At 38.9% G+C, this 13,681-nt stretch overlaps 1 protein-coding gene across 2 annotated transcripts in view; it reads right to left on the bottom strand.

Annotated features, from left to right (window-relative positions):
• The window catches only part of FAM110B (family with sequence similarity 110 member B), a 201,457-nt gene extending 188,683 nt beyond the window's left edge, over positions 1 to 12,774 (bottom strand). The window contains exon 1 of one of the 2 annotated variants that reach the window (XM_072604634.1): positions 12,643 to 12,774. The gene's annotated coding sequence lies outside the window, so the exon portion shown is untranslated. The remainder of the gene's footprint in view (positions 1 to 12,642) is intronic. The other variant, XM_072604635.1, reaches the window with a different exon arrangement.
• Positions 12,775 to 13,681: the final 907 nt, after the last annotated feature.

The raw sequence follows: 13,681 nt of genomic DNA, 5'->3' as shown, positions 1-13,681 counted from the left end.
CTTTCACAGGGAGGTAAAACTTATAAGCACAAAAGACAATAACAGCTGACATTTATGTAGAGCTTTAAGTTTTTTAAGAGCTGTATCTCCTTTAATATTCTCAGCATACCTGTGAGTTAGGTGTCAGTGTTATTAGAATCCCCATTTTAACAGATGAGGAAACCAAGTCTCAGAGAAATTAAGTGACTTACCCAAGGTAATACAAAGTGTCTACTAAGTGTCATAGTATCATAGGCAGGATTCCAAAACAATCAGATTCGATAAGTATTTAAGTAAGGTCCTATGCTAGGCACTAGTGATACACAATTATCACACTAGTGATACAAAAAAGGTCTCGAGAAGCCAAGGTTCTACTAGGGAAATGACATATGGAGATAAAAATATAATTTGAGAAAGGAGAGAACATGAATTACTCTGGGTTCCAAAAGGGCTTTTCCTGAAAGGTGGCCCATGAAATGAACCTTGAATGAAGCTGGGGATTTTAATAAGTGAGGGCAAGGGTTACAAACATTCCAGGCATGAGGGGATAGCCTATGAAAAGACAAGGAGGAAGGAAATGGAATGTTAAGTTCAGGGAACAGCAGTTGGACCAGTTTGGACGGAATGCAGAGTACCTAAAGTGCCATTAAGTGAAATTAGCATGGAAAGGTAAGCTAGAGAAGGACTATGAAGAGTATACCATTCTGAGGCATTTCAAATTTATTGTGAAAGCAATATGGAAGCACTGAAGCTTGAGTCAGGGAAGGACATGATCAGATTTGTGTCATATGAAAAATATTTTGATACCTGTGTGGAAGATGAATCGAAGCAGAGAAATATAGAGTCAGACAATCAATTAGGAAGCTGTTGCAATATTGCAGCTCAGAGGTAATGAGGGTGAGAATTAAGGTGGTGGCCATGTGGATGGAGAGAAAGGGACAGGTACAACATAAATTATAAATGTAAAATCAATAAGACTTGACAAGCCACTGGACACGAGGAATGATGGAGAAGTGATATAGGACAATAACTTCACAGAATGCACAGTACAGTCAAATGAAGATTCATTAAGGATGGGAAAGACCTGGGAAGGTGTGTAAAGACATGGAAAAGTTGTTACTAAACAGGGAGAAACTGAAGATCAAAGTAAAGTAAAGAGAGGGAAGGTCCAAGGGACAACCTTCAAGAAATGGGTTGGAATCCCTGGAAACAGGGACTGTCCTGGAGCAAGAAGAAGGGCTACCTCTTTGTCAGAGAATGGAATAAGGAGTAAAGCATGGAAGATGACACAAAAGGGTTCTGAGCTATATATGGGAGAAGAGGGGAGTTCAGGACAGATGCCTCTATTTCCTCGGCAGATCAAGCAATGAGCTCGTTTGCTGGGAATGAGGGTAAAGGAAGATTGTAGGAAGCTTGAGAAGAGAAGATTTAGAATAGATACTGTGGGAAGTGTAATAGACAGTCATTCAGGGATGAATAAAAGGATGGCCACAAAACAGTGAAGGATTAGTTGAGATTATATAACATAAATGTGTTATGCCTATGGAGATCAAACAATATATAACTGGGATTGGGGAAGGGGAGTTCTGGACTTTACAATGGGATTTGGTTGTTAATGTGTTAATGATGTTATTATGAAATGGGTAAGGGCAAGCATATGCAAGATGTGCCTATAAAATCATTTAGATGGTGCTTAGGAACAGCTGGCCTGATTGTTAATAGTTTGATTGTATTACAGAAATTATGTCACTGAATTAATGAAAAATAGAAGTTAAAACAAGAAGAGTACTTTAGGTCTTTGGGGCATTAAATAACAAGATGTGGGGCAGTACACTGTTCAAAAAAAACCACAAAAAACCTTTTGAGCTCTGCTTTATCTTTAATCCACAGGGCCCAATAGCAGTGTGGGAAATGACAAGAGTGAAGCATGTGCTTCTCATCACAATATCTGTTTTGAACTGAGGCTTTGCCGTCAGAATTCTTCACATTAGAATGACTCTGGAAAAGTCATTTAGTAATATCAACAAGGGATTATTAGCCTAGGCGGTTCACTTCAGTGCTGCTGAGTTCAAAAAGAAAAAAGGTGTCACATAGCTACAAGGCATGATATTCCCAAAATAGGACACACAAGTAGCCACTGATTTCACAGAAGTACACATTTAAAGTCATTTCTAACTGGGGAACTTGTTTACTAATTTATTTAACTTATTTACTAACACTGAATAATACGAGTCTTAACTAAACACACACACACAAATTACATATTTATATTACTTTTAATTTTATTCATATTTTCTAAGTAAAATTCATTGAAAACGAATATAAATCGTTCTCATATAAGCCTATCCTATATTCAGAAGAATGTCAGGCACCTGGTAGGTACTTAAGTGCTTCCTGACTGACTGATCTTTACAACACAACTGGACATTAAGTACAGGCATACTTCTCAGATGCAAATAATAAATATAAATGAGTAAAGCAAATATCACAGTAAATCAAGTCATGTGACTATCTGGCTTCCCAGTGTATATAGTTATGTTTACACCATACTGTAGTCTATTAAGCATGCAATGGTATTACGTCTAAATGAAAGGTACATACCTTAATTAAAAAATAAATCTATTGCTAAAAAAAATGCTAACCATCATCTGAACTTTCAGTGAGTCAATCTTTCTGCTGGTGGAGGATCTTGCTTCAATGATAATGGATCCTGACTTAAGGTGGAGGCTGGTGAAAGTTGAGGTAGCTACGGCAATTTGTTAAAATAAGATAACAATGTCATAGATTGACTTTCCCTTTCATTTGAACACTTAAAGACCATCGTAAGGTTATTAAATGGGGCAATTTCAATATTGTTGTGTGTCAAGGAAGAGGGAGGCTGGAGGAGAGGGAAAGACACAGGGAATGGCTAGTCAACTAGAGCAGTCAGAACACACACAAAAATTGATTAAGTTTGCCATCTTCCGTGGATGTGATTCATGGTGCCCCAAAATAATGTTACAATAGTAATATCAAAGATCACAGATCACCATGACAGATATGATAATAATAAAAAATCTGCAATATCACAAGAATTACCATAATGTGACACAAAGACATGATGTTGGAAAAATGGCACCGATAGAATTCCTTGACAAGATTACCACAAACCTTCAATTTGTAAAAACAAACAAACAAAATCCACCACAATATCTGTAAATACAATAAAACGAGGTATTCCTGTGTTCCTTAGTGTGGTCCAATAGTGTATTTTGTACTACAGTATCTATGAGACTCTAACTCTCCTCCAAATACATAGTTATAATTACAAATTATAACTGTGGCTTTCTTTAATAGGCACTTTAAAGCTATCATCCAAAGATCCTAGAGGCTAACCCAAAAAACTATCTGGAACATACGCTCAAACAGTTTCACCATTTGACACTGAATTTTCAGTTAATCATCAGATAGGCTATCCCTCCAAAGGGGTTAATTTCTCGGGTCAGCGCCTCATCCCTACTCACAATCTAATTTCCTAGGCCAAAAGGCAGCAAAAAGAAACTGTGACCTCATACTAAAAACCAAAAATCACTTCATCTCTTTCCACATAGTTACTGAGTAAGAATAGATCTTGATGGAAAGAAAAACATGTCTGACACTTAATAATCTCAGCATTCCAATCACTGAACATTCAAATGAGCACAAATCAGGGAGTAGATTAAAAGGATCAAACACTCAACTAATAAAAAGTTATATATACAACATCAGAGAATTAAAAACTTAAAGATTTAGAGCTGGAAGAGACATTGTAGATCATCTAATGCACTTCCCTCACTTTACGGATGAGGTAACAGAGGCATAGAGAGGTATGTGCCTAAGGTCACATAGGGACAAATAAAAAAGCCAGGATATGAAGCCAGATCCTTTGACACCAAAACCAGCATTTTTGCCACATCAAAGTATCCCTAATTCATCATTTCCCAAACAATCTGCCACGATACTGTTTGACTCCTTGATATCATTCTTTCCTCTTTTCTTCTAACTTTCTTTACTGAATTTGTACCAAGAGAATATGCAAACCATGGTGGCAAGGGAGGATAGCTAAAGCATTTCTGTGTACGCATGGGTATCTGTGTTGATCGTTATCCATCAAATACAATGTTGCTTGACTGGTAGTATAGTTTAAAAGACAGTAACTTGAACTTGGAGTCAGGAAAGCTGAACTTCAAGTTATCATTTCAGATACATTCTGACTGGCAGGTCATTTAAAATGCACTGGAATGGGGAGAGACTTCAGGAGGGCAGACCTACTAGCATGTTATCACAAGAAGCAATTTGCCTATGGTCATAGAGTGATAAAGATGAGGATGGTGAGGATAATGATAACTAACATTCATGTAGTATTTATATTTACTATGTGCCAGGCTCTTTTCTAAACACTTTACAATTTTTTACCTCTTGTGATCCTCACAAGAATTCTGAGAGATAAGTGCAATGTAGCTAGTATGTATAACAGACAAGACTTTAACCCAACTGTCTCATCAAAAATTCAACAAATTATTCAACAAATACTTCTTAAATGAATACTACATGCAAGACACTATGCTGTTGAAATAATAATGGTGATCCATGCTGAAGAACATTCATGGGCATACACAAAGTGTCTTAACTTCTTCAGAAGGTATATGAAAACACAGTTCAGTAAAAACTAAGGAGAAGACAGATTCCAAAATAATTTCCAGGGCTCTACCCAGCCAGGCCAGCCAGCAGTGTGATTCTGTCAAGCTGCCAACAATGTCCTATATTCCAGTCCAACATTTGGCAGAACATACTGCCTTTATCATCTAGGGTGCGCAAAGCTTAAAATGTCTTTAGAGCCTTACTTACACTGTCCAAAGTGTTCGTTATAATAACAGTATCTCACCCTGTTAATTCAATTCACACAAACATTTATTCATTAAATTCAAACAAACAAAACTTATTAAACCCTTACTATGTGACTTCTACAAATGTCCCACTGCAATGCTTTATAAATGTCCAGAGGTGATTTCAAGTTCTTAAAAGACATTACTGGTTAATCCAGTCAGCAAACTCTGAAGAGTTCAGTTTACTATCCAGGAACAGTCTACTTAAAGTATTGAGAGGCTTATCATCACAAGGTTGACCACTAGATTATGAACAAAATTTTGGAGTCCCATTTCCCCCAACATGCCACCAAAGGTAGCAAAGGAAGCATTTAAGACAAAAAAACTAGTCAAAGATGAGGAAAGGCAGATAAACATCAAAAGACTATAAAGAAACTGTATGACACTGAGCCAAGTTCAACATACTGCTCAGGACTAGGATAAGGAGGCCTATACACCACTTGCTTCAAACTAAGATGCTTTGGATCTTGCCAACAAAACTGAAATTGTATAAGATACACCTAGCTAGCCTGTTCCACGTGCAATAAATATTTCCATATAAATATTAAAAAATTAGAATTGATGACCATGAAAACAAAGAAATACAAAATAGCCTTTGATCTTATTCTGTTCCCTTCTGTTTTTTGCAGGGAGAGTGACAGAATAGGAGAAAATGAGGCAAAGGAGGTTAACCTCATACTTTTGAAGTCTTCTATAAACACTAATTTAACTACTGGGAATCCGAGTCCATGTGTGATCTTTCTTTCCCAACAATTCACAAGTTGGCACATCTAGAAACACTCAATAATTCCATTCATGTTGACATTTTTGTTATAAAAGAAACTAGAACTCACATATCCTTAGAAAACAAGGCAGCTGGTCATGTGGCAAGACTGAGAGATAACAGATAGTGTCTAAGTAATGTTAGGGTATTCAGGACATTAAAGCCACTGTAAGGGGGTCTATCCCCTAGGGAGGATTTACAGAAAGCCTAGAGGAGTTTCAATCTGCACCAGTGGAGGGAGTAGCAACATGATTGAGATCACAGATCCATCTAGTTAAACTCATCTAAGTGAAAGATTCTAGGCTAAGTGCTAGGAGATACAGTCCCCACCCTCACTCAAGGAATTTACAATCAAGGGAGGTGAAGAGGATATGTATGATAGGAGGGGTTCAGTAAAATAGGCTTCAAATGAAATGAAATATAAAACATAAAATATAAAAAATATAAAAATATTCTCTGAAATACTTGAGCAAGACAACAAGAGAGCCATAATATCCTAAAGAAACTTAAACTGCCCATTACTCCAGAATCTTCTTAATAGTAAACACCATACCACAATTTGTGTGTCAGACCTAAGTCAAATGAACTTTGTTTAGAAGGACTGACAGCTCCAATCTGTTTTTGTTCGGTTTGACCCTTGAGTTAAAGAATCCCAGCACTGCCTCTGGCTGTGGCCACTGGCCTTCTCCACTATCTTCCTGGCACACTTAGGGATGCTATAAAATCCCAAAGACCATGGTAAGAGTAGGAGAAACCAGCTTAACTGTCTGCTTGCCAACTGGGACTAGTACAGTGCCTTCCCTTAGCAATCTCCTGCTTTATAATCACAGAGGAAAATGGAATATGAAGTGAAACTATACTTCAGCTCCACTAGTTATAGGAAGGCCAGGAACAAACACATGTACGGTTTGGGATGGGTAAGTAGTACCATGGAGTTAGGGTAGTACCATGCATGTCTATGTGCAGAGCTGTAATGGAGGAAACAGTTGTGTTATGTGTGTATCAATTCTGCAGGCCAAGGAAAATAGTGTGGTAAAATGGAGAATAAAAGCACCAGAGTCAAAGGACTTAGATTTAAGTCAGATTCTTTAACTTATATGGACAACCTTGGGCAAGTTATTTAAACTCTCCAGGCCTCAGTTTCCTCAACTGTAAAATGAAGCTGCTATTATCACATGGCCTCTGAAGTAACTTCAAGAACAATGAATCTTGATATATGATACACTGTATGGACCATTTTTCCCCAAAAACTTTTAAACTAAATTCAATAGACTGTTTTTCTAATTCCCCTCTTTGAGACAGGTGATTTCACTAAATTGACTTCTTGAGATTCGAATTCTAAAAATCTATTCATGATTTGGACACAAAAAAAATCACAATAAAAAGAAAAGAGACAAACTGCTTTCTTTTTGATCATCACTCTCTTTACAATAACCTCCAATCAATTTAGGAAAACTGCCAGCAAAAATAATAGATCTTGAAGCATACCACAATTCTTCCTGAAAAAAGACTATTAAACATATGAAACTACATAACCTCTTGAAAGAGTTCCTATACGCCTGTGTATTTTTTAAAGCCTTATCTGGAATAGCCTAATTGTGAAAGCCGCTGATCTTGGCTTGATGTATAAAACATACTGAGGGATTCTTACTAATTCTTCCAAAAACCTGTCGGCCTAAATAACTTACAGTTTCCTCTAGCTTAGGTAGTCACCTTTGAACTTTTCTCTAAAGTATTTACAATTTTAGAATCACAGCTTGATGCCAGTTTCAAATTATTTAATTGTCCACATGTTCCCTATTTACCATTGAACATGCTGGAAAAAAGGAAGTAATTTGTTTTACTTATTGAGACTTCCCAATAGAAAAATCATGTCTTGGAAATGTTTAGTTCGTGGTGATTTTCTTAGCAAAACTGAAACGCCATTTTTTTTTTTTTTTGCAACAACAACAAAAACCTAGTACTTTCTACCAATTTTAAAGAAATGATCAGATTAACAACCTGTGTGGCTAAATCAACTGTGTGTTTTTTAGTTCCTTCTCATAATCAGAAGGAAGAAAATATAAGGTGCTAGGATAGAAATCATTACTGATTTAGCCTCTGCTAATTTCCTATCACCAGAAAGAAAATCACTGAAGAGGGCAAAATTTCAGAAACTCATCCATGTGGTTTAAAGACTGACTGGAAAAGGACATTACAGGATTTAGCAATCCTTATCTCTATCTAAACTGGAGTTAATAATGTGTCTTTTCCAATTAATCCTTAAAAGTTCAAAGTCCACTCTTCTCCTTCTGGAGAAGATTCACTTCATAACTGATACTTTTAAAAGGCCAATATTAAGGTTTGTCTCCTGACAAATGAATTATAAACTTATCTGAAAAAGTCCAAAATGATTTCTCAACTTTTTGCAAAATGTTGCTTCCCTTGATATTCGAAAATTTCAACACACTTTTAACATTAATGCAGTCCTATAAGTTATAAAGTAAAAACAATGGATGCATAAAGGAAGGATTTGAATCAACAATCTTCAGAGTTTTCTGTGAGGCAGAAAGATTAGTATAGAAAGGTATCATTTTACATAATAAAAATCAAGGAATCAAAAGAAAAAGGGAAAGTTTTCTCTAGATCAAATAATTAATGGACCCAAAAAAGAAGGCTCTACATAGTTATGTTTTCATTTATCCATACACATACTTAGGATTAAAAGAAAAAGGCAAAACAGTAATAAAAAGGGGAATATTAATTCTTAAGGATTAAATGATTTCCTTAGAAAGTCCATAACATTTTAATTACTCTCCCTCAGAATCTAAAGGGTTCAAACACTACAGTAACTTCAGTCCAAGTCATGAAAAAGAGAATAACCTTGGCTCCAGAGTCAGAGAAAAAAAAAAGGAGTAGAGCAAAACCTTAGTTAACAAATTCTTGGGGTACGTAGGTTATTCTACTTAGTAAAGTTTTCTGGTTAACTAAGAGTTTATCAGGAAACCCTCCTTTTGGCTGAAATTCATTCTTAAAATCTCTAGCACAATTTGCACCATTACTGCGTATGTTGAACTATACGTACAGATTGATTTTGGGGCTGAGTCATTTCAGTCATGTTTAATTCTCGGTGACCCCATTTGAGGTTTTTTTGACAAAGGTACGAGAGTAGTCTCTCATTTCCTCCTCCAGCTCATTTTTACAGCCGAAGAAACTGAGGCAAACAGGGTTAAGTGAATTGTCCAGAGTCATACAGCTAGTGTCTGAGGCCACATTTGAACTCAGGTCTTCCTCAGCTTCCTGGACTCTATCCACTGCGCCATATAGTTGTTTCACAGATTAAATAAAGATATAGAGACGTCCTTTCTTAAACGATTCAGGATCATGGAGTGTTTGTTCATCAATGATATATTCATACCCATTCTCAATATGTGGCACTGTAGCTAAAGAAAGAGAGGCAGAATAAAGGAAAAATTGGGTTGAATGTACACTAACCCTAGGATGAACTCTGAAAATTGATTTTTTAAAATACATTCCTGTTAATTTGTTTTCCTGCCATTTCTGTCTTTCTGCTAAAAGTAGCATAGAAAATTCAAATTAGTTGAAGGTTTTTCTTATTTAGGCTTCACTAATAAGTGCTCTACTGTATTAGGAGAAGGGAAACATAGAGGGAAGAGACCTTTCATCTAATTACACTTGATAATCACATGAAACATTTGTCTAACATCTTGGTTCTTCCAGTGAAAACCTGGCCTGGTGTAAAGTCCAAAAAGCATGAAAGGCTATTTAGAAGATTTCACGCTGTTAAACTTCCTGTATCTTTGGAAATTGGGTTGAGGTAGCTAAGGGATACAGTAGTCAGAGCATTAGGTCTGGAGTCATGAAGACCTCATAGCCTTAAACAGGTACTAGCTGTGTGATCCTGGACAAGTCACTTAATCCTGTTTGCCTCAGTTTCCTCGGCTGTAAAGATGAACTAGAGAAGGAAATGGCAAACCATTCTAGTATCTCTGCCAAGAAAACCCCAAATGGGATCACCGAGAGTTGGACATGACTGAAATGATTCAACAACAAAATCAATCTGTATGTATATTTTAACATATGCAGGAGTGTGGAATACTTGCCCAGTAATGCTGGGCAACAGAAATGAAAATAGACATAATAATAGCGCCTCCCTTCCTGGCTTATTGTGAGAATCAAATGAGATAACTGTAAAGTGCTTAGCACAGTGACTGGCTAATAGGAGGCTCTATAAAAATAATAGCTACTATTATTATGGCAAGGAAGGTTAAATACAGAGAGCCAACTAGTCCAATCCATTCTACTTACCAATGAGGGAAGTGCCCAAAGAAGTTAAATGACTTGCCATGGGTCATATTTCTGATTAAAGTCAGGGTACATCTCCAGATTCCCAATCCAATGCTTTTCTCACTATGGACTATGATATCCTACTTTCTCAATAAATGTGACACAGTCTGCTTACTCCACATAGCACCATCTACTGCCACTGCACTATCTTTGCTTTCAAGAGCCAATAATGTACTACTTTTCAAGAGTAGAAGATGAATTTGAAAATAAAAATGTCTACTTTCTTGAAAAAAATTTAGTATGAAACTTCTTTCAGAAAACTAGCATAGTTTTTCTTTAATCAGGCACATTAGAAGGAAAGTCTTTTCTTCATTATCCACATAATTACTAGACATATTCCATTCTAGCAATTTCATCATAAGGGTAGGAATAAAGATATGATGGTTTTATTTTTTTATTCCCTTAAATATGGTGTGATACTTTAGGCAACTCACATATTCTTATGGTAAATTTTGACTGGGAATATTACCATCAACTTGTATAAGAAAAATGTTCTGAGATCAATTTAAACTTAAAAGCAATAATGCATCTTGCTAAAGGATTTAGGAGCATAGGCAAGAGAAATAGTGTCTAGCTACATTCTTTCCAATTTCTGGGACCCTTTATGCTGCTAGGTGCCTTAGGAGACTTTGTCTATTAACTCTTTCAGGATGCAGCACTTAGGTACCAGGGCAATGTACCGCTATAGTAATGTACCTTTAGACACTGGGAAGTTAATCCAACTTTGCCAGGCAGTAAGAATATACAAATCAGTACTTCAGTCTAAAAAGGAAACTCACAACATCAATTAATTTTGATGTAGGGTTAACCACAAACATATTTGGGGGGACAGCTAAAAGGGTGTGGCAAAAAGCAAATTTCCAAATAGCTCAAATATATTTCACCAGCTGAAGTTCACTCAGTATTCACTGATTACCAAGAAGTTAAAAAAATTACTCCTATCCAAATCATTTTTATTTGTAATTTCATCCTGGTGTATCATATGTTTGGCTTAAGCAATTATCAGCTATAATAATATACTGAGATATCGTCAATGCTGAAATCTATCTTGTCAGGTAAAACTTGGGAATAAAGTTAATAGTTTCATGTCATATTTGGCTGACCACAGGCTGTGATGCCATATATTAAACACAATAAACAGAATCATAAAAGTGAAGAAAATAGTTGAATAGGAAGAAAATAAACAAAAGATCTTTGATATCAACAGAGGGGAAACCAAGGAAATATCTTTTGAATTGAGGACTCTTTAATCTTACTGTCATAGTCCCTTTTGAAAATAGACCAGTCAGTAGCCCTTTCAAAGTCAACCACTGAAAGAGTTAGTCTCATGTAATGTTGTGACAGATGTGTGCCAGATTTTGCATCGGACATAAGTTTGGCCCCAAGGAAAAAGCCCAGAGCATGCCTACATCACAGGCAGAATAGAAAATGAGCACATTTATCATGATGCTTACTTAATCTGCCTAACAACCTGAAGGGGTTAAACAGCACAGTCTTCCTATTCTCCCTTGTACACCAGGTGTTTTCTCTCCACTTTACAGAGGAATTAAAGGACACACCAAAGATCTCTTCCTTCCCCATAAAGCTGCTTAAGGGGTAGGGGGGAGGGGTTGAAGGAAGGCGTCCCTATTCTTTGCACTATCCATGTCTGTAGTAATAACAATAATAGGACAGAAATCCAATGCTCAGGCAGCAAATATAAGGGGCTTCCCACAGCATCCTGGATATGTTTTATTGCCTAGTTACTGAACTCCACAGAGCGATCTGGGGCACTAGTGAACCAAAGATAATTTAATTCTCCTTCAAATTTGTGTGCTTTCAAAGAAAGCCTAGACATTTGAGACCATAATGGGCGGAGGAAGGGGGACAACTTCCAGAGCCCCAGGATTTACAGTTGTTGCAACCTCCCAAATAGGGATGGGAAGACAAAGCAAAATTATCATTGATGTAGTTTCCCCAGAAGTATTTGGCACAAACGATTCGATTTTCTTTGAGGAAGAACCACAGAAACCGGGCTAGGAAAGTAGGTCTAAGATCTGGGTAAGTGGTGATCCCTTCCCCCTCCCAGATTAACTTCTGAAGCTGCAACTTCAAGATCTGGGGGGGCTTTCTAAACAAGTCACACACACACACACACACACACACACAACTTCAAACAGCAGCAGTTTTCTCCTCACTGAAAGCTGGAAACTTCAGCCGCTTGACCTAATAACCGGTACCCCTTCCTATGAAACTAAATCAAGCAAAACCAATAAAGATACGACAGAGGTGCAAAGAAAGGGAGGTGGGGGAGTAACCATATCCCAGCGAGAGTCCTGCGGCTGATCCGCATTGTTGCCACCCACAGATGGGGTCTGGATGCTACCCCGCAGCCGGCACTGGCCAGCTCGTACAAGGGGTACGAGGAGAAGGGGTGGAGGGCGAGGACCTGGGGGGAGGGGGCAGGATCTCGCTGGCTTCTGCCGCGTATCCCGGGCAGCGGTGTCTGCCACAACTGGAGGCGGCCGAGGCGGAGGCAGCTGGGCAGCTGTGCGCTCCCCCGCCATCCCCTGCTTCCAGCCTTCGCAAGCTCGCTCGCTCCGACGGCTGGCAGCCCAGCGTCGGCGGCGCGCATCCCCAACCCCCCCAGGCTCCCCGGCCAAGCCTCACCTCCTGCCTCAGCAAACACGGCCCCTGCAGCCTCCCCGGAGACGCCGACTAACGAACCCCGAAGGCAGAAGTGGAGCGAGAGTCCCTGGAGAAGCCGCCGCCGCCTGCAGTGCACGAACCGCTTCCTCCAGACCCTGAATGAAACTCCCCGGAGCTGGAGCCGCCGCTGGCAGAGGAAAGAAGAGCTCGGCAAAACCGGGCCCTGCCCACCGGCCCCCGCACCCGCGGGGGAGCTTGGCAGCGGGCTGCTGCCGGCCCCCGCTGCGCCCTGCGCCCCAACTTGCAGGGCAGACCGGCGGTGAACAAAGTGCGGTCTGGTCGGCTCCTATCGGGATCCGTGAGCTTGCCGAGCCCTGGCCGAGAGAGACAGTGATGTCGGGTTTATGGCCGCCTTAGCTTGTGGAGGCAATGGTTTGGTCCACACCGAAGTGGGAGGGCTTAAGGGATGTTTAACTGTGCAATTGAGGGAGGGAACTTAGTTTGAGTTGGGGCTGTGGCGTGTGGGAGCTTGTGTTAGCTCACCCTGGTCAAGCTTTATTGTGACTGTTATTATTATTTCAAAGCAGGACCATGGGGAGTTCAGAGTTTAAAACCCAAAAAACACCACCACACAAAACCACCGAAATGACAAAAGATAAAATTCTAAGGGTTGGGGTAGCCTGCCCCCAGTCAATCAATCAAATTAACCAGTCAGTAAATTAACATTTATAAAGTATCTATTATGTGCCACGTATTGTGCTAAACGCTGGGAATACAAAAGAAAGGTATGAAAACAGTCCCTGACTCGCAAGGAGCTCACAGTCTAACGGAGGAGGCGATGCAAACAGCTATGTCCAAACAAGATAGATACAGTATACACACTGGAAATCGACAGAGAGAAATCATTAACTTTATAGGAGATCGGGAAAGATTTGCTGCAGAAGGTGGGATTTTAGATGGGACTTGAAGTAAGCTAGGAGACAGAGATGAGGAGGGAGACAAAATTTCCTGAAATGTCAGGAAAGCTGACAGCAAGTGAAGGTGCCCTGAGATCGGGTCT

This window comes from Notamacropus eugenii, chromosome 4 (assembly GCF_028372415.1).
Source record: "Notamacropus eugenii isolate mMacEug1 chromosome 4, mMacEug1.pri_v2, whole genome shotgun sequence".
NCBI lineage: Eukaryota > Metazoa > Chordata > Mammalia > Diprotodontia > Macropodidae > Notamacropus > Notamacropus eugenii.
Note: the sequence above shows the minus strand (reverse complement) of the source record. Positions and strands in the feature narration are given on the sequence as shown.